Below are 21608 nucleotides of genomic sequence, written 5' to 3'. Positions count from 1 at the left end.
GCACTATGCATTTTCTAGGAACTTTTTGGTAACTTGTTGCCAAAGGGGGAGAAAAATGTATAGATCATAGGCTTCGAGAGAGAGAGTGTTGCTTTTTTCTCTCTTGCTTTATTTGGTGGTTTTTCGAACTTTGTTTGCTTTTGAGTGCTTGAGATACTATGTCATTGCTTGTGAGACATTGATGATCATGTGTTTGATCATAAGCTACACTTAATGTTTGCTTAATGCTATTATCTTATCTATCTTATGTGATCATTCACTTTTCTTGGTGATGAGTGCATGTATTTCATTCTTATCATTTTAAGCGCTCCACCAAGATGTATGTGACATGGAAGAGTAACCCATGACTCTAACTCCTTGTGCATTTGCAGTCCAAAGCAAATTTTAAATATGCACAAATTTAGGGGGAGCTCTTACTTATCACATACTTCTCAAAGCGACAATATATTTCATGCTTATTATCATTTGTCGAAGCTTTGATCTATATGTTGTCATCAATTACCAAAAAGGGGGAGATTGAAAGTGCAACTATCCCTAGGTGGTTTTGGTAATTCATAACAACATATAGCTCATTGAGCTAATGCTATTCCAAGATGACTATTTCAGGAAAGCTCAATGATTGGCATGGCATGGATGTGAAAGTGGAACCCTCAAAATGCTAAGGACAAAGGATTGGCTCAAGCTCAAAAGCTCAAGACTCTTCATTTTATATTTTAGTGATCCAAGATCACATTGAGTCTTTAGGAAAATCCAATACTATCAAGGAGGGATGAGGTGTTGCTTAATGAGCCTCTTGCTTCATATGCTTAGTGATATGCTCCAAAACCCTCAACTACTTTCCCATATCCACTTATGACCTAAACCCTAAGCCAAACTCGGTCCTACCGATTCTTTCTATCCAGCGCCACCGAGTTTCACTTGTCATAAGCCACTGCCAAACCCTAGCAATTCGGTTCTACTGATAGGGATCTCGGTGTCACCGAGATGGGATTGCAAACTCTCTGTTTCCCTTTCGTAACTTCTCGGTCACACCGAAAGAGCGAATCGGTCCCATCGAGATTGCAATGTAAATTCAGTGTTTCCTTTTTGTAACTTTTCGGTCTCACCGAAAGAGCAAATCGGTCCCACCGAGTTTGCCTGACCAACTCTCTGGTTAGCTAATTACCAAATTCGGTCTCACCGAGTTTGTGTAATCCGTCTCACCGAGATTACATTATGCCCAAACCCTAACCTTTTCGGTCCTACCGAGTTGCATGTCAGTCCCACCGAAAATCTCTAACGGTCACTAGGTTTACCTTTTCGGTCCGACCGAGTTTGTTGATTCGGTCCCACCGAGATTGGAAAACTATGTGTAACGGTTGGATTTTGTGTGGAGGCTATATATACCCCTCCACCTCCTCTTCATTCGTGAAGAGAGCCATCAGAACACATACACAATTCCAACTCATATGTTTTGAGAGAGAACCACCTATGCATGTGTTGAGACCAAGATATTCCATTCCTACCATATGAATCTTGATCTCTAGCCTTCCCAAGTTGCTTTCCACTCAAATCTTCTTTCCACCAAATCCAAATCCTATGAGAGAGAGTTGAGTGTTGGGGAGACTATCATTTGAAGCACAAGAGCAAAGAGTTCATTACCTACACACCATTTGTTACTTCTTGGAGAGTGGTGTCTCCTAGATTGGCTAGGTGTCACTTGGGAGCCTCCGACAAGATTGCGGAGTTGAACCAAGGAGTTTGTAAGGGCAAGGAGATCGCCTACTTCGTGAAGATCTACCGCTAGTGAGGCAAGTCCTTTGTGGGCGATGGCCATGGTGGGATAGACAAGGTTGCTTCTTCGTGGACCCTCTGTGGGTGGTTGCTTCTTCGTGGACCCTTTGTGGGTGGAGCCCTTCATGGACTCGCGCAACCGTTACCCTTTGTGGGTGGAGCCCTCCGTGGACTCGCGCAACCGTTACCCTTTGTGGGTTGAAGTCTCCATCAACGTGGATGTAGGATAGCACCACCTATTCGAACCACGGGAAAAACATCCGTGTCTCCAATTGCGTTTGAATTCTCCAAACCCTTCCCTTTACATTCTTGCAAGTTGCATGCTTTACTTTCCGCTGCCAATATACTCTTTGCATGCTTGCTTGAATTGTGTGATGATTGCTTGACTTGTCCTACAATAGCCAAAATCTACCAAGAACTAAAATTGGGAAAAGGTTAAGTTTTTATTTGGTCAAGTAGTCTAATCACCCCCCCTCTAGACATACTTTTGATCCTACAAAACGGTATTGCAATGCTAGGAAACAAGGCCTAGGGTTCATACTTTCACTAGTGCAAGTCCTCTCAACAATAATAACATAATTGGATCACATAACTATCCCTCAACATGCAACAAAGAGTCACTCCAAAGTCACTAATAGCGGAGAACAAACACAGAGATTATGGTAGGGTACGAAACCACCTCAAAGTTATTCTTTCCAATCAATCCGTTGGGCTATTCCTATAAGTTTCACAAACAGCCCTAGAGTTCGTACTAGAATAACACCTTAAGACACAAATCAACCAAAACCCTAATGTCACCTAGATACTCCAATGTCACCTCAAGTATCCGTGGGTATGATTATACGATATGCATCACACAATCTCAGATTCATCTATTCAACCAACACAAAGGACCTCAAAGAGTGCCCCAAAGTTCTACCGGAGAATCACGACGAAAACGTGTGCCAACCCCTATGCATAGGTTCATGGGCGGAACCCACAAGTTTATCACCAAAACATACATCAAGTGAATCACGTGGTATCCCATTGTCACCATAGATACACACGACAAGACATACATCAAGTGTTCTCAAATCTATAAAGACTCAATCCAATAAGATAACTTCAAAGGGGAAACTCAATTCATTACAAGAGAGTAGAGGGGGGAGAAGACATCATAGGATCCAACTATAATAGCAAAGCTCGCGATACATCAAGATCGTATCACCTCAAGAACACGAGAGAGAGAGAGAGAGAGAGAGAGAGAGAGAGAGATCAAACACATAGCTACTGGTACATACCCTCAGCCCCGAGGGAGAACTACTCCCTCTCGTCATGGAGAGCACCGGGATGATGAAGATGGCCACCGGAGAGGGATTGCCCCATCCGGCAGGGTGCCGAAATGGGTCTAGATTGGTTTTCGGTGGCTACAGAGGCTTCTGGCGGTGGAACTCCCGATCTATTGTCTGTTCTGGAAGTTTTAGGGTACGTGAGTATATATGGGTGCAGGAAGTACGTCGGTGGAGCTTCGGGGGCCCCACGAGGCAGGGGGGCGTGCCCTAGGGGGGCGCCCCCACCCTCGTGAGCATCTCCCTTAGCTCCTGACGTGGGGTCCAAGTCCATCTGGCAGCTTTCCTTCCAAAAATAACTTCTCCAGTTGATTTCGTTCTGTTTCGACTCGGTTTGATATTCCTTTTTTCGAAACACTGAAATAGGCAAAAAAACAACAATTCTGGGTTGGGCCTCTGGTTAATAGTTAGTCCGAAAAATAATATAAAAGTGGATAATAAATCCCAATATTGCCCAAAACAGTAGATAACATAGCATGGAGCAATCAAAAATTATAGATACGTTGGAGACGTATCAGCTGGGACCGAATAAAGGCCTGTTTTATTATTCACGAGGCTCAGTTAGAAGTGTCGAGCTGTTTACATGGGAAAACCATAACCAATACAGAGGGTGCGCTTGAAAGAAAAATGGTGGAGTGTGATACATGGCTTCAATGGACTAGCCACTCAGACCGTACCTTTCCCTGCCGAAGGTCTGTGCCTCATGTTGTTGACCAACTCCACCTTGTCGATGCCAAGGGTAGAAGAGGACGGCCAGCTACTCCGCCTAGCATGTGCTTGATGCATCCGGGATGCGGGGACCCTTAGGAGGCTAGGGCCATAGTGACAGCTTGACGCTGCTGAAGTGTAGACACTCGCGGGCCTTTATTGTGCCAAGAAAATCGCAAGGAATTTTGGTGTGTTTGGTTGAGCCAAGATGACATGCCTTGTTTTTATGCTCCTCGAGTTCTGATGACCCACAAGTATAGGGGATCGCAACAGCTTTCGAGGGTTGATATTCAACCCAAATTTATTGATTCGACACAAGGGGAGCCAAAGAATATTCTCAAGTATTAGCAGCTGAGTTGTCAATTCAACCACACCTGGAAACTTAGTATCTGCAGCAAAGTGTTTAGTAGCAAAGTAATATGATAGTGGTGGTAGCGGCAACAAAAGTAAAGACAACAAAAGTAATGTTTTTGGTATTTTGTAGTGATTGTAACAGTAGCAGCGGGAAAGTAAATAAGCGTAAACCAGTATATGGAAAACTCGTAGGCACCGGATCATCGATGGATAATTATGCCGGATGTGGTTCATCATGTAATAGTCATAACATAGGGTGACACAGAACTAGCTCCAATTCATCAATGTAATGTAGGCATGTATTTCGTATATAGTCATACGTGCTTATGGAAAAGAACTTGCATGCCATCTTTTGTCCTACCCTCCCGTGGCAGCGGGGTCCTATTGGAAACTTAGGGATATTAAGGCCTCCTTTTAATAGAGAACCGGAACAAAGCATTAGCACATAGTGAATACATGAACTCCTCAAACTATGGTCATCACCGGGAGTGGTCCCGATTATTGACACTTCGGGGTTGCCGGATCATAACACATAGTAGGTGACTATAGACTTGCAAGATAGGATCAAGAACTCACATATATTCATGAAAACATAATAGGTTCAGATCTGAAATCATGGCACTCGGGCCCTAGTGACAAGCATTAAGCATAGCAAAGTCATAGCAACATCAATCTCAGAACATAATGGATACTAGGGATCAAACCCTAACAAAACTAACTCGATTACATGATAAATCTCATCCAACCCATCACCGTCCAGCAAGCCTATGATGGAATTACTCACACACGGCGGTGAGCATCATGAAATTGGTGATGGAGGATGGTTGATGATGACGACGGCGACGAATCCCCCTCTCCGGAGCGCCGAACGGACTCCAGATGAGCCCTCCCGAGAGGTTTTAGGGCTTGGCGGCGGCTCCATATCCTAAAACGCGATGATTTCTTCTCCTCTATTTTTTCTCTCCGAAACAAATATATAGAGTTGGAGTTGGCGTCAGAGTGTTTCCAGGGGGCCCACGAGGTAGGGGGCGTGCCCTAGGGGGGGGGGGCGCCCCCACCCTCATGAGAAGGGTGTGGGCCCCCTGGTCTTCATCTTTGGCGAGGATTTTTTTTGTTTTTTCTAAGATGTTCCGTGGAGTTTCAGGTCATTCCGAGAATATTTGTTTTCTGCACATAAAACAACGCCATGGCAATTCTGCTGAAAACAGCGTCAGTCCGGGTTAGTTCCATTCAAATCATACAAGTTAGAGTCCAAAACAAGGGCAAAAGTGTTTGGAAAAGTAGATACGACGGAGACGTATCAACTCCCCCAAGCTTAAACCCTTGCTTGTCCTCAAGCAATTCAGTTGACAAACTGAAAGAAAGAATGAAAAACTTTTACAAACTCTGTTTGCTCTTGTTGTTGTAACTATGTCAAGCCAGCATTCAAGTTTTCAGCATAGATCATAACTAACCACATTTGCAATAATTCTCAGGTCTCATAATTACTCATATCAATAGCATAATCAACTAGCAAGTCATAATAATAAATCAAGATGACAACACTTTCTCGAAACAATCATAATATGATATAACAAGATGGTATCTCGCTAGCCCTTTCTGGGACCGCAAAACATAAATGCAGAGCACCTTTAAAGATCAAGGACTGACTAGACATTGTAATTCATGGTAAAAGAGATCAAATCATAGTCACACCCAACATAAATTAATAGTGATGAATGCAAAAGACAGCTGTGCTCTCCAGCTAGTGCTTTTTAATAAGAGGGTGATGACTCAAGATAAAAGTAATTGGATAGGCCCTTCGCAGAGGGAAGCAGGGATTTGTAGAGGTGCCAGAGCTCGGTTTTGAAATAGAGATAAATTGTATTTTGAGCGGTATACTTTCATTGTCAACATAACAACTAAGAGATGGCGATATCTTCCATGCTACACACATTATAGGCGGTTCCCCAAACAGAATGGTAAAGTTTATAATCCCCCTCCACTAATAAAAATCAATCCATGGCTTGCTCAAAACAACGAGTGCCTCCAACATACATCAGGTCCCAGGGGTAGTTTTTTTTGCAATTAATTTTGATTTAGTTTGCATAAAGCATGGGACTGGGCATCCCGGTGACCAGCCATTTTCTCGTGAATGAGGAGCGGAGTCCACTCCTCTTGAGAATAACCCGCCTAACACGGAAGATAAGGACAGCCTTGGTTGATACATGAGCTATTCGAGCATACAAAACATAATGTTTATTTGAAGGTTTATAGTTTGGCACATACAAATTTACTTGGAACGGCAGGTAGATACCGCAAATAGGTAGGTATAGTGGACTCATATGGAATAACTTTGGGGTTTAAGGGATTGGATGCACAAGCAGTATTCCCGCTTAGTACAAGTGAAGGCTAGCAAAAGACTGGGAAGCGACCAACTAGAGAGCGACAACAGCCATGTACATGCACTAAAATTAATAAACATTGGATGCAAGCATGAGTAGGATATAATCCACCATGAACATAAATATCGTGAAGGCTATGTTGATTTGTTTCAACTACATGCGTGAACATGTGCCAAGTCAAGTCACTTAAATCATTCAAAGGAGGATACCACCCCATCATACCACATCATAACCATCTCAATAGCATGTTGGCACACAAGGTAAATCATCATAACTCATAGCTAATCAAGCATGGCACAAGCAACTACGATCTCTAATTGTCATTGCAAACATGTTTATTCATAATAAGCTAAATCAAGAACGAGGGACTCATCATATTTACAAAAACAAAAGAGGTCGAGTTCATACCAGCTTTTCTCATCCCAGTCAGTCCATCATATATCATCATAATTGCCTTTCACTTGCACGACCGCATGGTGTGAATAATAATAAGAGTGTACGTGCATTGGACTAAGCTGGAATCTGCGAGCATTTAATAAATAGGAGAAGACAAGGCAATATGGGCTCTTTGGTTAATTCAACAATAATGCATATAAGAGCCATCTCAACAATTTAATTATGGTCTTCTCCTACTGACCCCCAAAGAAAAGAAAAGAAATAAAACTATTTACACGGGAAAACTCCCAACAAGCAAAAATGAGAGTAGGAAATATTTTTGGGTTTTCTTTTTAATTATTACTACTACAGCAGAAAAATTAACTACTACTAATTTTTTTGTTTTTCTTAAGGTTTGACAAACACACAAGAAGAAAGCATAAAAAGGAAAATAAACTAGCATGGATGATACAATGAAAAAGTATGAGCACCGACATCTAGCAATGAGTGTGTGTGAACATAAATGTAATGTCGATGGGAAATACGTACTCCCCCAAGCTTAGGCTTTTGGCCTAAGTTGGTCTATGGCCACGGCTGGCCTGGCGGATATCCATAATAATAGTTGTTGGGGTCGTATTGTGATGAGGAAGAGTTGGGATCATACTGTTGTGCAGCGTTTATCGCCCGCTGAGCTGCAGCGTGGAGTCGAGCTGCCTCCGCTCTCCGCTCTCCTCTCGTACTCTTCTACCTCCTCTCTGGTAATAACATATTTTCTTTTTGTTTGTGAATCAAAGAAGGCAGGAGCAGGAGAGTAATACGGAAAACACGTCGTTTATCAAAAATTAAATGATATAAGAGAGGTGATTCAGGCCTCTCGACAAACTGGTGCGAAGCCATAGAGTTATAATCTAAATATGCAGGAGGCAACTCCGTATCACCCTCATGAATGTCTATTTCAAGAAAATGAGCTAAGCGGGTTGCATAAATTCCTCCAAAGAAATCTCCATTATGTCTATTATGATGCAACCTACGAGCTACAATGGCTCCCATATGATAAGATTCGTCTCCTATCACAGCACTCCTAAGAATGCTAAGATCAGGGACACACATGTGACATGCTTCATCCTTAGCATTTATGCATCTACCGATGAAGAGAGCAAAATAATGTATAGCAGGAAAGTGAATGCTCCCTATGGTAGCCTGGGTTATATCTCTAGATTCCCCCACAGTTATACTAGCAAGAAAGTTTCTAAATTCAGATTTAGGGGGATCCCTCACACTACCCCATGATGGAAGTTTGCAAGCAGAAGTGAAATCCTCTAAGTCCATGGTATAAGATTTGTCATAAAGATCAAACATGACTGAAGGAGAATTACGCGAAGATGAATACTCAAACGTCCTCACAAATGAACTTGTGAGATCATGATACTGGGGGCATTTGTTAGCCTCAAAATCCTCAAGACCGGCATTGTGCAAATATGCTTTGAATTCTTCTTTAATTCCCGTACGGTCCATAAAATTTTCTGACGGCCATTCGCAAGGCCGTACTGGAGCGTCTCTTGGTGGATCCTTGTCAGCATCGCGCATAGCAATCCTGGGTCCTTGCTTCTTAGAGGAACCACCTTGGAACATCTTCCTAAACATATTGTTTTTGTCTGAAAAATTCTGAAATTTTTAGTAACTTCAGACAAAAGTGAACCAACTTTAATAAAACTGATAATAACTACTCCTACAAGTGCCTAGAGCCTATATCAAGCATTAGAACTACTTTGAACCATATAAATTTGACATGCAAGCTCAAGAACATGCTCACCTATGCAGCACAAATTTGCAATGAATAAAGCACTAGAACAAAAACTAATTGGACCAATGGAGGAGTCACATACCAAGGAACAATCTCCCCAAGCAGTTTTGCGAGAGGTGCTTTAAGCAAGGAGATCGAAAATCACAGCAAAAGTGGCTGGAACTCGTGTTTGAGTTGGTTTTTCGGGTTTGTGTGAGACAGAGGAAGAAGATGGGTGCTGGGATAAGTGGAGGAGGGTCACTATGGGCCCATGAGGCGGGGGCGTGCCCTAGAGGGGGGGGGGGCGCCCACCACCCTCGTGGCCAGGTGGCAGCTCCTCCCACGGTAATTTTTGCACAGTAAATCCTCAAATATTCCCGAAAAAATCATATTAAATTGGCATGTCATTCTGAGGACTTTTATTTTCGGGATATTTTTATATTGCACAGATAAGTAAGGAAACAGATAGAAAAATACTATTTTTACTTTATTTCTACTAATTAACAGAAAGTATAGAGAGGGTACAGAAGGTTGTGCTTCTAGTTTCATCCATCTCATGCACATCAAAAAGAATCCACTAACAAGGTTGATCAAGTCTTGTTAACAAACCCATTCCGATAATCATGAAACCGGAGAAATTTCGAATAACACTAAGTTACCTCAACGGGGATATGCACATCCCCTATAATAAGTATATCATATTTCTTCTTGACAGTAGGAAGAGGAAATTCAAAACCTCCAAATATAATCGATGAAATTTTTCCAATGGAGTTGATACTATGAACTTGAGGTTGTTTCCTCAGAAAGTATACAGTATACTCATTACCATTAACATGAAAAGTGACATTGCCTTTGTTGCAATCAATAACAGCCCCTACAGTAATAAGAAAAGGTCTTCCAAGAATAATAGACATACTATCATCCTCGGGAATATCAAGAATAACAAAGTCCATTAAAATAGTAACGTTTGCAACTACAATAGGCACATCCTCACAGATACCGACAGGTATAGCAGTTGATTTATCAGCCATTTGCAAAGATATTTCGGTAGGTGTCAGCTTATTCAAGTCAAGTCTACGATATAAAGAGAGAGGCATAACACTAACACCGGCTCCAAGATCACATAAAGCAGTTTTAATATAATTTCTTTTAATGGAGCAAGGTATAGTAGGTACTCCGGGATCTCCAAGTTTCTTTGGTATTCCACCCTTAAAAGTATAATTAGCAAGCATGGTGGAAATTCCAGCTTCTGGTATCTTTCTTTTATTAGTAATGATGTCCTTCATATATTTAGCATAAGGATTTGTTTTGAGCACATCAGTTAATCGCATACGCAAAAAGATAGGCCTAATCATTTCAGCAAAGCGCTCAAAATCCTCATCATCCTTTTTCTTGGATGGTTTTGGAGGAAAGGGCATGGGTTTCTGAACCCAAGGTTCCCTTTCTTTACCATGTTTCCTAGCAACAAAGTCTCTTTTATCATAACATTGATTCTTTGATTGTGGGTTATCAAGATCAACAACAGGTTCAATTTCTACATCATTGTTATTACTAAGTTGAGCATCATCATGAACATCATCATTAATATTTTCATTAGGTTCATGTTCATTACCAGATCCCACATTATACAAGAGCCCCAAGAAACAGTACATCACTATTGGGCCAGATTCCTCCTTGTACTGAGCAAGGTCAAGGACTGTCGCGAGGAAGACGCAATTTCATTCTTTTGGAAAAATTGCACGGACAAGGGAATCCTCAACGCCATAAGTTGCTATTACATAACACACTTCGCTGACTTGGCGGCCATAGTACGGAAGTCCTGTGTGATGGAAAGCGCCTGGAAAACCCAAACAAAATTCTAGGACCCTCCGGCTCTCACTAAACCCCCTGTCCGAACTAAAAGGGTATACTCGTGTAAGTCACCCGATCCAATTACAAAGAAACCAAAGCCCGCTACAGGGCGTGGAACTGTATTGGAGGGAGGGCTCAATGGGCCATGCAAAATTCACAGTACAACGGATACCATGCCAACACACAGCCTTAGAGCATGTTGGATACTCCGGCAGGTGGCCAAGAGTGACGAGGATATCCTCACAAACAATACAACAAAGCACCATCCTATGGAAAATAACAATACAGTATTGACAGTCTTCGAGACCTTCGCCTCAAATAATAGGCGCAAGCGAACACTCCGCAGCCTTGTCGAAGTCTGCCATGTTGCAACAATAAATCCATGGAACGACACGGCCATAACCTTCAATGCCAGTGATGAACCGCAATTCCGAATAGCCCGAGCACCAGCCGCTTTGGTCCTTAGTCATATTGTGGACGGCTTCCGGCTTACTAAAGTGCTCATGGACGGTGGCAGTGGATTAAACCTCATCTATGAAGAAACTCTTAGCAAGATGGAAATAGACAAGAGCCGCATTGAGCAAAGCAGCATGACCTTCAGAGGAATCACACCTAGTCGGGAGGCACGATGTGCGGGAAAAATAACACTAGATGTGGTATTCGGCACGCCGGAGAATTATAGGTCCGAAGAAATAACATTCCAAGTGGCCCCGTTCAGTAGCGGATACCACGCCCTTTTAGGGCGGGAGGCATTCGCGATCTTCCAAGCTATACCCCATTCCGGGTACATGAAGCTCAAAATGCCCGGGCCTAATGGAATAATCACTCTGGCTAGTGATCCGGACATTGCACTCCGCACCGAAAATAAAACCGCCGCGCTAGCCCTCGAGGCGTTATCCGAAGCCCTTGCGGCCGAAGAACTAACTGTGCTGCGCTCCACGGTGGACAGAGACGACGTGATACTCGACAGAAGACCCAAGTCCACCTCTTTTCAACCAGCGGACGAAATAGTCAAATTCCAGGTCCACCCAACGGACTCTACAAAAACAGCATCCATCGGGGCACAGCTGAACCCCACAACAGACGCCACACTGCGGGAGTTCTTGCGCGAGAATTGGGACATCTTCCCCTGGCATCCTTCAGACATGCCAGGAATCCCACTCAGGCTGGCCGAGCATAGCCGTAACATTCTAAAGGGGTTCAAGCCGGTCAAGCAGACTCTTCGGTGTTTCTCTGAGCCTAAGCGACAAGCCATGGGAGAAGAGCTAGCCAAGTTACTCGAGGCCGGATTCATTCGAGAAATAAAACATCCGGACTGGCTAGCAAACCTGGTGATGGTACCAAAGAAGGACAAATCCTGGCGCCTATGTGTCGATTTCAAAGACCTTAACAAGGCTTGCCCGAAGGATCCCTCCCCCCCGCATCGATCAAATTATCGACGCTACCGCAGGACACGACTCATTGTGTTTCCTCGATGCATACTCCGGATACCATAAAATTAAGATGGCGGAGTCCGATCAAGCCGCAACGGCATTTATCACTCCATACGGGCCTTTTTGTTTTAACACCATGCCTTTCGGGCTCAAAAATCCCGGTGCAACCTATCAACGCATGATTCATACATGCTTGGAAACACAAATCGGCAAAACAGTGGAGGCATATGTAGACGACGTGGTCATTAAAACCAGACACGTCAAATCTTTAATTGACGACTTGAGGCTTACGTTTGACAATCTCCGAACATATGACATCAAGCTCAATCCGGAAAAATATGTTTTCGGCATGCCCGCCGGAAAACTCCTGGGCTTCATCATCTCCAATAGTGGAATTGAAGCAAATCCGGCTAAAATCCGAGCTTTGTCACAGTTGGATATCCCAACAGACCTCAAGAAAATCCATAAGTTAACTGGATGCATGGCTGCCTGAAGCCGCTTTATCTCCCGGTTAGGAGAAAAGGCACTACCTCTTTATCACCTTCTGCGACGCACCGAACACTTCGAGTGGACGGATGCGGCCACGGCCGGATTGGAAGAAATAAAAGCCGTATTGGCCACAAACCCAATCTTGGCCGCGCCAAATGTCAGCGAACCAATGCTGTTATATATAGCGGCAACACACCAAGTTGTAAGCGCATTGCTCGTCATCGAGCAAGAGACAGACGGACATAAGTTCCCACTTCAAAAGACGGTATACTACGTATCCACCATCCTCACTCCATGCAAATCACGGTACCCACATTATCAAAAGATAGCATACGCGGTGTAGCGACCAGACCTCAAACAGTCTGACCTCTATGCTCCGGTGTCATCCCTGGATCAGTAATGCTGACACCACACAGTACTCAGAGGATTTATAGCAGAGTAGCAATCACACACTTATTACATCGAGTGTCTCCAAAGAGAACTTATTACAATAAATATGGCTTAAGGCCATCTAATATTGATAACAGCGGAAGGCTTGGAAGATAAGTGAGTCCATCAACTCCATCAGCATCACTGAGTATAGAACCACGACCTAAAACTCCTTAATCATCGTCTGAAAAGTCTGCAACATTAACGTTGCAGCCCGAAAACGGGTCAGCACATGGAATATGCTGGCAAGGTAACACATAGAGAGTAATGGAATGCAACAGCTATACTATATGCATATTTGGCTGGTGGAAAGCTCTATGGTTACAGTTTTTGCATAAAGCCAATTTTTCCCTACTTCAAAGGAATAAAATTAATTACTATCATGGTGGTTGTTAAACATTGAGAATGGTTGACAGCATTCTCAATCCCAATTAAAAATCATTAAACCCAACAAAATTAATTTTAGAGTAACATGTTGAGATTCACATGATAATCCAGGTACTAGATACTCAAGATGTCCATAACCGGGAACACGGCTAACCATGATTAGTTTGTTACACTCTGCAGAGGTTTGCGCACATTTCCCCACAAGACTCGATCGCCTCTGTTGGATTTCTCGCACTACATGGTGTTTGAGAAACGGATGACCGAGACACAGTCTTTCAGAAGCGCTAGCACCTTACGATGGATAGACTGGTACACCTACTTTCCCCTACATCTGCTAGTCTACCCTGTAAGAGTTCGCACGACTTACTCAACTATGCCAGAGCCCATAATGGCTTGTGGCTGCACACGGAAGTTTCTAGTATGAATAATCTCATGATCCCTTTGAGCCTGGGTGGCGGTCCAAAATAAAAACAGGCAAGTCCTGGAAACCAGGTGCCTCAATCCACCCAGATGTGTGTTAGGTTGCCACCTTAGATAAACCATTAATTAACAATCTCACATCTGTAATGGATATCACTCACCCAATCCACGTCTACTAGCATAGCATGGCATAAAGCAAACGCGGAAGTAACTCCCAAAGGTTTGATAATAAACAGGTAATAGGTACTACCTCATCTACTTCCCATCCCACAATTTAATTAGATCCTAATCATGCAATGTGTGAGGATTGATCTAATGCAATAAAACTGGGTTGTAGAAAAAGGTATGATCAAAGTGTTACTTGCCTTGCTGATGATCCGCGAAACCTAGAGATTCGAAGTAACAGGCGGCGCACTCCGGGTATTCTATCACAGACAATCAAACAAGCATACAATAAGTACTCATCTAATGCACAGGTAAAACTCAAATAGAAGATCTAACCAGAAAGCTCAACTTAAGAACCCTGGTTTGCAAAAGAATCAAATCGAACGAAGCAAAAGGAATCAAACGGCGAAGAAATCAACTTCGTTCTAGTAATCTGGATCTAGGGCAAATTTTACAGTAGCAAAAACTTTTTTAAGTTGATTATTCGGAAAGAGGGTTTCGAGACGAAACTCCAGGCGCTTGAATCGCCTGATTCCGATAAACGAGCGAAAAGTTATACTAAAACGAAAATCGGATCAGAAATCGCGATCAGAAAATAACCGCGGAGAAATCCGACGAAAAAGAAAAACGACGAACGGATTTTTTTTAAACAGCACGGAAGTCGAGGCGGCGGCGAACCGCGGGCGGCGCGCTGCTCCGGCGGATCGGCGGCGGGGCGGCGGCGGCGGCGGCTGGCGGCGGCGGCAGCGGCGGCGGCGGGGCTAGGGTTAGGGTTTCGGCTGGGCGGCTGGGCTTTCGGGCCCCGGGGCGGCGGCTTATAAAGGCCTCGGCCGGCGGTGTCTTGGCCGAGTACGACCCATAGTCGGTTCCGCGTTTTTTTTAAATAATTCCGCTCGGAAGAAAAATAAAAAGAAATTCTAAACGGACTCCAAAAATCCCGAAATAAATTTTCCCGGGCTTCTAAAATCAAGCCCGAAAAAGTGAACATTTATTTGGGCCCTAAATGCAATTTTGAAAAACGCGCATTTTTCCTAAATTCAAATAAAAATACCGAAAAACTCCGAAATAAAACTTATTTGATTTTTTTATTAAATCCTCAATATTTCTATATTTTGGGAAAGTCATTTTATTCCCTCTCTCATATTTTTGTAATAGAAATAATTGATGATAAAATAAATAAAATCAAATGATCCTGTTTACATAATTTGAGAAAACTCACATATGTAAATAACGAAATCCCCAACTCTCTCCGTGGGTCCTTGAGTTGCTTAAGATTTTCTAGGATCAAAACCAAAAGAAAAATAAAATATGATATGCATGATGACCTAATGTATAACATTCCAAATTGAAAATTTGGGATGTTACAAACCTACCCCCCTTAAGATGAATCTCGCCCTCGAGATTCGGGTTGGCTAGAAAATAGGTGAGGGTGGTCCTTGAGCAAATCTTCCTCTCGCCCCCAGGTGGCTTCATCCTCCGTGTGGTGGCTCCACTGAACTTTGCAAAACTTGATAACCTTGCTGCGAGTAACTCGGCTGGCAAACTCGAGAATCTTGACTGGTTTCTCCTCATAGGTCAAATCGTTATCCAACTGAATTGCTTCTAATGGCACTTTGTCTCTCAAAGGTATGTCAGCCATCTCTGCGTGACACTTCTTGAACTGAGAAACGTGGAACACATCATGAACTCCTGTCAATCCTTCTGGCAATTCCAACTTGTAGGCCACTTCTCCCATACGCTCCAAAACTCGATATGGCCCTACAAATCGTGGCGCTAACTTCCCCTTAACTCCAAAGCGCTCAATCCCTCGAAGTGGGGATACTCGAAGATAAACTCTTTCTCCGACTTCGTAAACTGTCTCTTTGCGTTTAGAATCTGCGTAGCTCTTCTGCCTGGACTGGGCTACCTTGAGCCTATCGCGAATCAACTTCACCTTCTATTCAGACTCTTTAATCAGATCTGGTCCAAACAACTGGCGGTCTCCAACTTCGTCCCATCACAACGGTGTCCTGCACCTCCTTCCGTACAGAGCTTCGAAAGGGGCCATCTTCAAACTGGTTTGGTAACTGTTATTGTAAGAGAACTCTGCATATGGCAAATTATCATCCCAACTAGATCCATAATCTAGCGCACAAGCTCTCAGCATATCCTCCAAAATCTGATTGACTCTCTCGGTCTGTCCATCTGTCTGCGGATGAAAAGCTGTACTAAATTCTAGCCTAGTACCCAAAGTCTCATGCAACTGCTTCCAGAACTTTGAGGTAAACTGGGTTCCTCTATCTGACATGATACTCCTCGGAACTCCATGCAGACATACGATCCTTATCATGTATATCTTTGCCAACTTAGCACTGGTGTAAGTGGTCTTTACTGGGATGAAATGAGCTACCTTCATCAATCGATCAACTACAACCCAAATTGAGTCATAGCCTGAACGAGTCCTTGGTAATCCCGTGATAAAATCCATGCCTAGCTTATCCCACTTCCATTCGGGTATCGGCAATGGTTGCAACAATCCTGCTGGCTTCTGATGCTCTGCCTTTACTCTCTGACATACGTCACAAACTGCTACATACTCCGCAATATCCTTCTTCATTCCGGTCCACCAGAAAATATCCTTCAAATCCAAATACATCTTGGTATTTCCTGGGTGAATCGAATACGGTGAATCATGTGCCTCTTGCAAAATCAACTTCCTGATCTCCGGGTCATTGGGTACATAAACACGGTCTTCAAACCATAGGGTGTCGTGTTCATCCTCACGAAATCCTTTAGCTTTTCCTCCTTTCATTTTCTCCTTTAGGGAAGCAATCTCCTTGTTAGTCTTCTGAGCTTCCCTGATTCTGTCCATCAAAGTTGACTGAATTTCCAACATTGCTACATAGCCTCTCGGAACTATTTCCAAACATAGTTCACGAAGATTTTCTGCTAACCCCTTGGGTATTTCTCCCATCATTAACGTATTGACATGACACTTGCGGCTTAATGCATCAGCTACTACATTAGCTTTTCCGGGATGATAATGCAATCTCATATCATAATCTTTGATAAGCTCCAACCATCTCCTTTGTCTGAGGTTCAACTCCTTCTGCGTGAAAATGTACTTCAAACTCTTGTGATCCGTGTACACCTCACAATGATTTCCAATGAGGAAATGTCTCCATGTCTTCAATGCATGCACTACGGCTGCTAACTCCAAATCATGCGTGGCATAATTCAATTCGTGAGGCTTCAGTTGTCGTGAAGCATACGAAACAACTCTCCCTTCCTGCATAAGCACTACTCCAAGTCCTCGACGTGAAGCGTCGCAATACACCTCATAATCCTTGGTTTGATCTGGCAAAATCAACACTGGTGAGGTAACCAAACGGTTCTTCAATTGCTGAAAACTTGCCTCACACTCCTCAGTCCATTTGAACTTAGTATCCTTCTTTAGCAACTCCGTCATAGGCTTCGCAATCTTTGAGAAGTTCTCAATAAATCTCCGGTAGTATCCTGCGAGTCCAAGAAAACTCCGGATCTCTCCAACTGTTGTTGGTGCTTCCCACTTGGTCACGGTTTCAACTTTAGCGGGATCAACAGCTATACCTTCTCCAGATATAACGTGTCCGAGGAATCCTACTTCCTTCAACCAAAACTCACATTTGCTGAACTTGGCATATAATTGATGTTCTCTGAGCTTTCCAAGTGCCAAACGCAAATGCTCCTTATGCTCCTCTTCATTCTTCGAATAAACCAGGATATCATCAATGAACACTACGATGAACTTATCCAAAAACTCCATAAACACTTTGTTCATCATGTTCATAAAATAGGCAGGCGCGTTAGTCAGTCCAAATGACATAACGGTATACTCATATAGTCCATATCTTGTGGTGAATGCTGTCTTAGGTATGTCCTTCTCTCGAATCTTCAACTGATGGTACCCTGATCGCAAATCGATCTTGGAAAACACTTTAGCTCCTTGCAATCGATCAAACAGATCATTGATCATTGGTAGCGGGTACTTGGTCTTGACCGTTACTTCGTTCAATCCTCGATAATCAACAACCATTCTTAATGATCCATCCTTCTTCTCCACTAGAAGTACTGGTGATCCCCAAGGCGAAGAACTTGGGCGAATATATCCCTTATCCAGTAAATCCTTAATCTGCTTCTTAATTTCCACCAAATCTTTTGCAGGCATCCTATATGGTCTCTTTGATATTGGCCCAGTGCCTGGCAATAGCTCAATCAAAAACTCAATTTCTCTATCTGGTGGCATGCCTGGCAACTCTTCTGGAAATACATCAGGAAAATCCTTTACCACTGGTACTTCCTCCTGCACAACTCCTGATAAGGAATTTACTTGTGTCCTGTTTGGCGCATGTCGGGATACATACTTGATCCTTCTTCCTTCTGGCGTTGTGAGCAAAATTGTCTTACTGGTGCAATCGATGTTTCCTCCATACATCGACAGCTAATCCATACCAAGAATCACATCCAGACCTTGGGATTCCAAAATAATTAAATCCGTTGGGAAAACATGCCTTCCTATACTTAATGGCACTTGAAAACATCCTTGACTGGCCATGTACTCTGCTCCTGGTGAGCTTACTAGCATAGGTGTTTTAAGAATCCTAGTGGGCAGGCTATACTTTTCCACAAATCCCCTTGATATGTATGAATGCGATGCACCGGTATCAAAAAGAACGAGTGCAGTAAATGACTTAACCAAAAACTTACCTATTACTGCATCGGGCTGAGCTTCAACCTCCTCCACGCTAACGTGGTTCACCTGTCCCCTGTTGAAAGGGTTCGGCTTCTTCCCAGAACTTCCATTGCCATTTTGGCCTTCAGGACATTCATTTGCATAATGTCCTAGCTTCGAACACTTATAGCAAGTGACGTGGCTCAAGTCCTTCTTGGCTGGGGTTGATGGAGTGTTGCGGTTCTGTCCATTGCTTCCTCCATTCCCATTACCATTCGTGGTGCCATTGTGATTGTGCGAGCTACCTACTCCATGGGTATGCTGAAAATGTCCTCCCAGCCTAGGGGTAAAACGTGGCTTCTGCTGAGCCTGAATTATACTTTCCTTGTCCATACTTCCTCTTGCGGTTCTCAATTTGCTGCTGCTTCCCTTCAATCATAAGAGCACGATCTACCAGCTCCTGGTAGTTGTTGAAGGTGGCTACCATCAACTGCATACTGAACTCATCATTCAGTCCTTCCAGGAATTTCTCCTGCTTAGCTGCATCTGTAGCAACGTCATCTGGGGCATAACGTGCTAGCTTACTAAACTCCTCCACATACTGGCCAACTGTCCGTCCTCCTTGGCGCAAGTTACGAAACTCACGCTTCTTTATGGCCATTGCTCCTGCTGAAACATGGGCAGTACGGAAAGCCTGCTGAAATTGGTCCCATGTGACAGTGTCGACTGGGAAGGTGGTTGTGAAATTCTCCCACCAGGATGCTGCGGGTCCTTCTAACTGATGTGCGGCAAACTTCACCTTCTCCGCATCCGTGCATCCTGCTGTGGTCAACTCCCTAGCTATCTTGCGGAGCCAATCATCTGCTACTATCGGCTCGGTGCTACTGGAAAACACCGGCGGATTCATCCTAAGAAAACGGGCTAAGTGGTCAACAGGTGGTGGTGGTGGTGGTGGGTTGTTGTTGTTGTTCCCCTGATTTTGATTCTGAACTAGCAACTGCATCAGGGTGTTCTGCTGCTGGATCAACTGGGTGAGCTCCGGCGGAAAGGCAAATCCGGGGTCATGTCTCAGAGGCATCTAAGGGTTTTTAGAAAAGATGAGATATCAGAATAGAGGGGGTCTAATGAGAAAACACTACCCATATGCACATGAGGCAAAAGCAAACAATTCACTTCATTCAATCAAACAAAGGTATACAATCGATCTAACTATCGCAAGTGTGCTCGGACTACTAAATTTACATGGTGGATTACTACTACTGATGAGGTGGTCTACTAGAAATATTCTACGGTTGTAGACTCCATGATATCTGCTCCTGCTTCATCAACATAATCATCGTCGCTACTATTTGCTTCCGAGTCGGTGCCGTCAATGATGATGTAGTCTTCCGGGCTAATCTCCTTGGGTTCTTCGTCTTCATCTACTGGTGTCAGACCTTCCATAAATATTCCAATCTTCTTGATCAGGTCGTCATTCTTCTCCACCAATACTTCAATTCCTTCTTCATAATCTTCACGTGTAGCCTTGAGTTCTTCCTCCAGTTCCTTGATTCTAGTCTTAGCCTTCTTCAGATCTATCATGTCGGCGCACATCTGATTCTCCTGTCGTCGAATGTGCTGGTTTAACTCCTGGATAAAAGCTGCAATTGATCTATCTTTCCTGGTGCTGATCATCTCCCAGTGTTCATCTCGGCGCCCACAAATCTGGTAGATAGTATCCTTGAGATCCTTGCGGTAGACTTCGCCAATGCGTCCCATGGCGATGTGAGCTGCCATACTCTTTCCTAGACTCCAAGTTGGTGCATCAAAAGAAAACTCTATGGGCTCAGTGACTGGCATGAACGTCCTCCCTGGAACTTGAACTTGAATCATCCAGCGCTCTTCTTCAGGTAAAGTGGCGTTGTAGGTTCCCGTGAAGCTTGGTATTCCTATGTTCAGGTATCTAGTGACTTCCTTCAAGTGGCGTCCAAAGGGTGTATCTTCATCTGGTTGTGTGAACTTGTTCCTTGCATCCGCCATCCTAAAGAGTAGAAAAGATGAGAAGTCAGAAGAGAAGAGAGTGATCTAGGTCTTTAGCTTAGTGGTCGTGTCCTACAGTCAGCGTGTGCTCTGATACCATCTCTGTAGCGACCAGACCTCAAACAGTCTGATCTCTGTGCTCCGGTGTCATCCCTGGATCAGTAATGCTGACACCACACAGTACTCGGAGGATTTATAGCAGAGTAGCAATCACACACTTATTACATCGAGTGTCTCCAAAGAGAACTTATTACAATAAATATGGCTTAAGGCCATCTAATATTGATAACAGCGGAAGGCTTGGAAGATAAGTGAGTCCATCAACTCCATCGGCATCACTGAGTATAGAACCACGACCTAAAACTCCTTAATCGTCGTCTGAAAAGTCTGCAACATTAACGTTGCAGCCCGAAAACGGGTCAGCACATGGAATATGCTGGCAAGGTAACACATAGAGAGTAATGGAATGCAACAGCTATACTATATGCATATTTGGCTGGTGGAAAGCTCTATGGTTACAGTTTTTGCGTAAAGCCAATTTTTCCCTACTTCAAAGGAATAAAATTAATTACTATCATGGTGGTTGTTAAACATTGAGAATGGTTGACAGCATTCTCAATCCCAATTAAAAATCATTAAACCCAACAAAATTAATTTTAGAGTAACATGTTGAGATTCACATGATAATCCAGGTACTAGATACTCAAGATGTCCATAACCGGGGACACGGCTAACCATGATTAGTTTGTTACACTCTGCAGAGGTTTGCGCACTTTTCCCCACAAGACTCGATCGCCTCCGTTGGATTTCTCGCACTACATGGTGTTTGAGAAACGGATGACCGAGACACAGTCTTTCAGAAGCGCTAGCACCTTACGATGGATAGACCGGTACACCTACTTTCCCCTACATCTGCTAGCCTACCCTGTAAGAGTTCGCGTGACTTACTCAACTATGCCAGAGCCCATAATGGCTTGTGGCTGCACACGGAAGTTTCTAGTATGAATAATCTCATGATCC

This window comes from Triticum urartu, chromosome 6A, assembly GCF_056163025.1.
Source record: "Triticum urartu cultivar PI428250 chromosome 6A, HENAU_Tu73, whole genome shotgun sequence".
Classification (NCBI taxonomy): domain Eukaryota; kingdom Viridiplantae; phylum Streptophyta; class Magnoliopsida; order Poales; family Poaceae; genus Triticum; species Triticum urartu.
The sequence above is the reverse complement of the archived record's forward strand: the minus strand, read 5'-3'. Positions refer to the sequence as shown.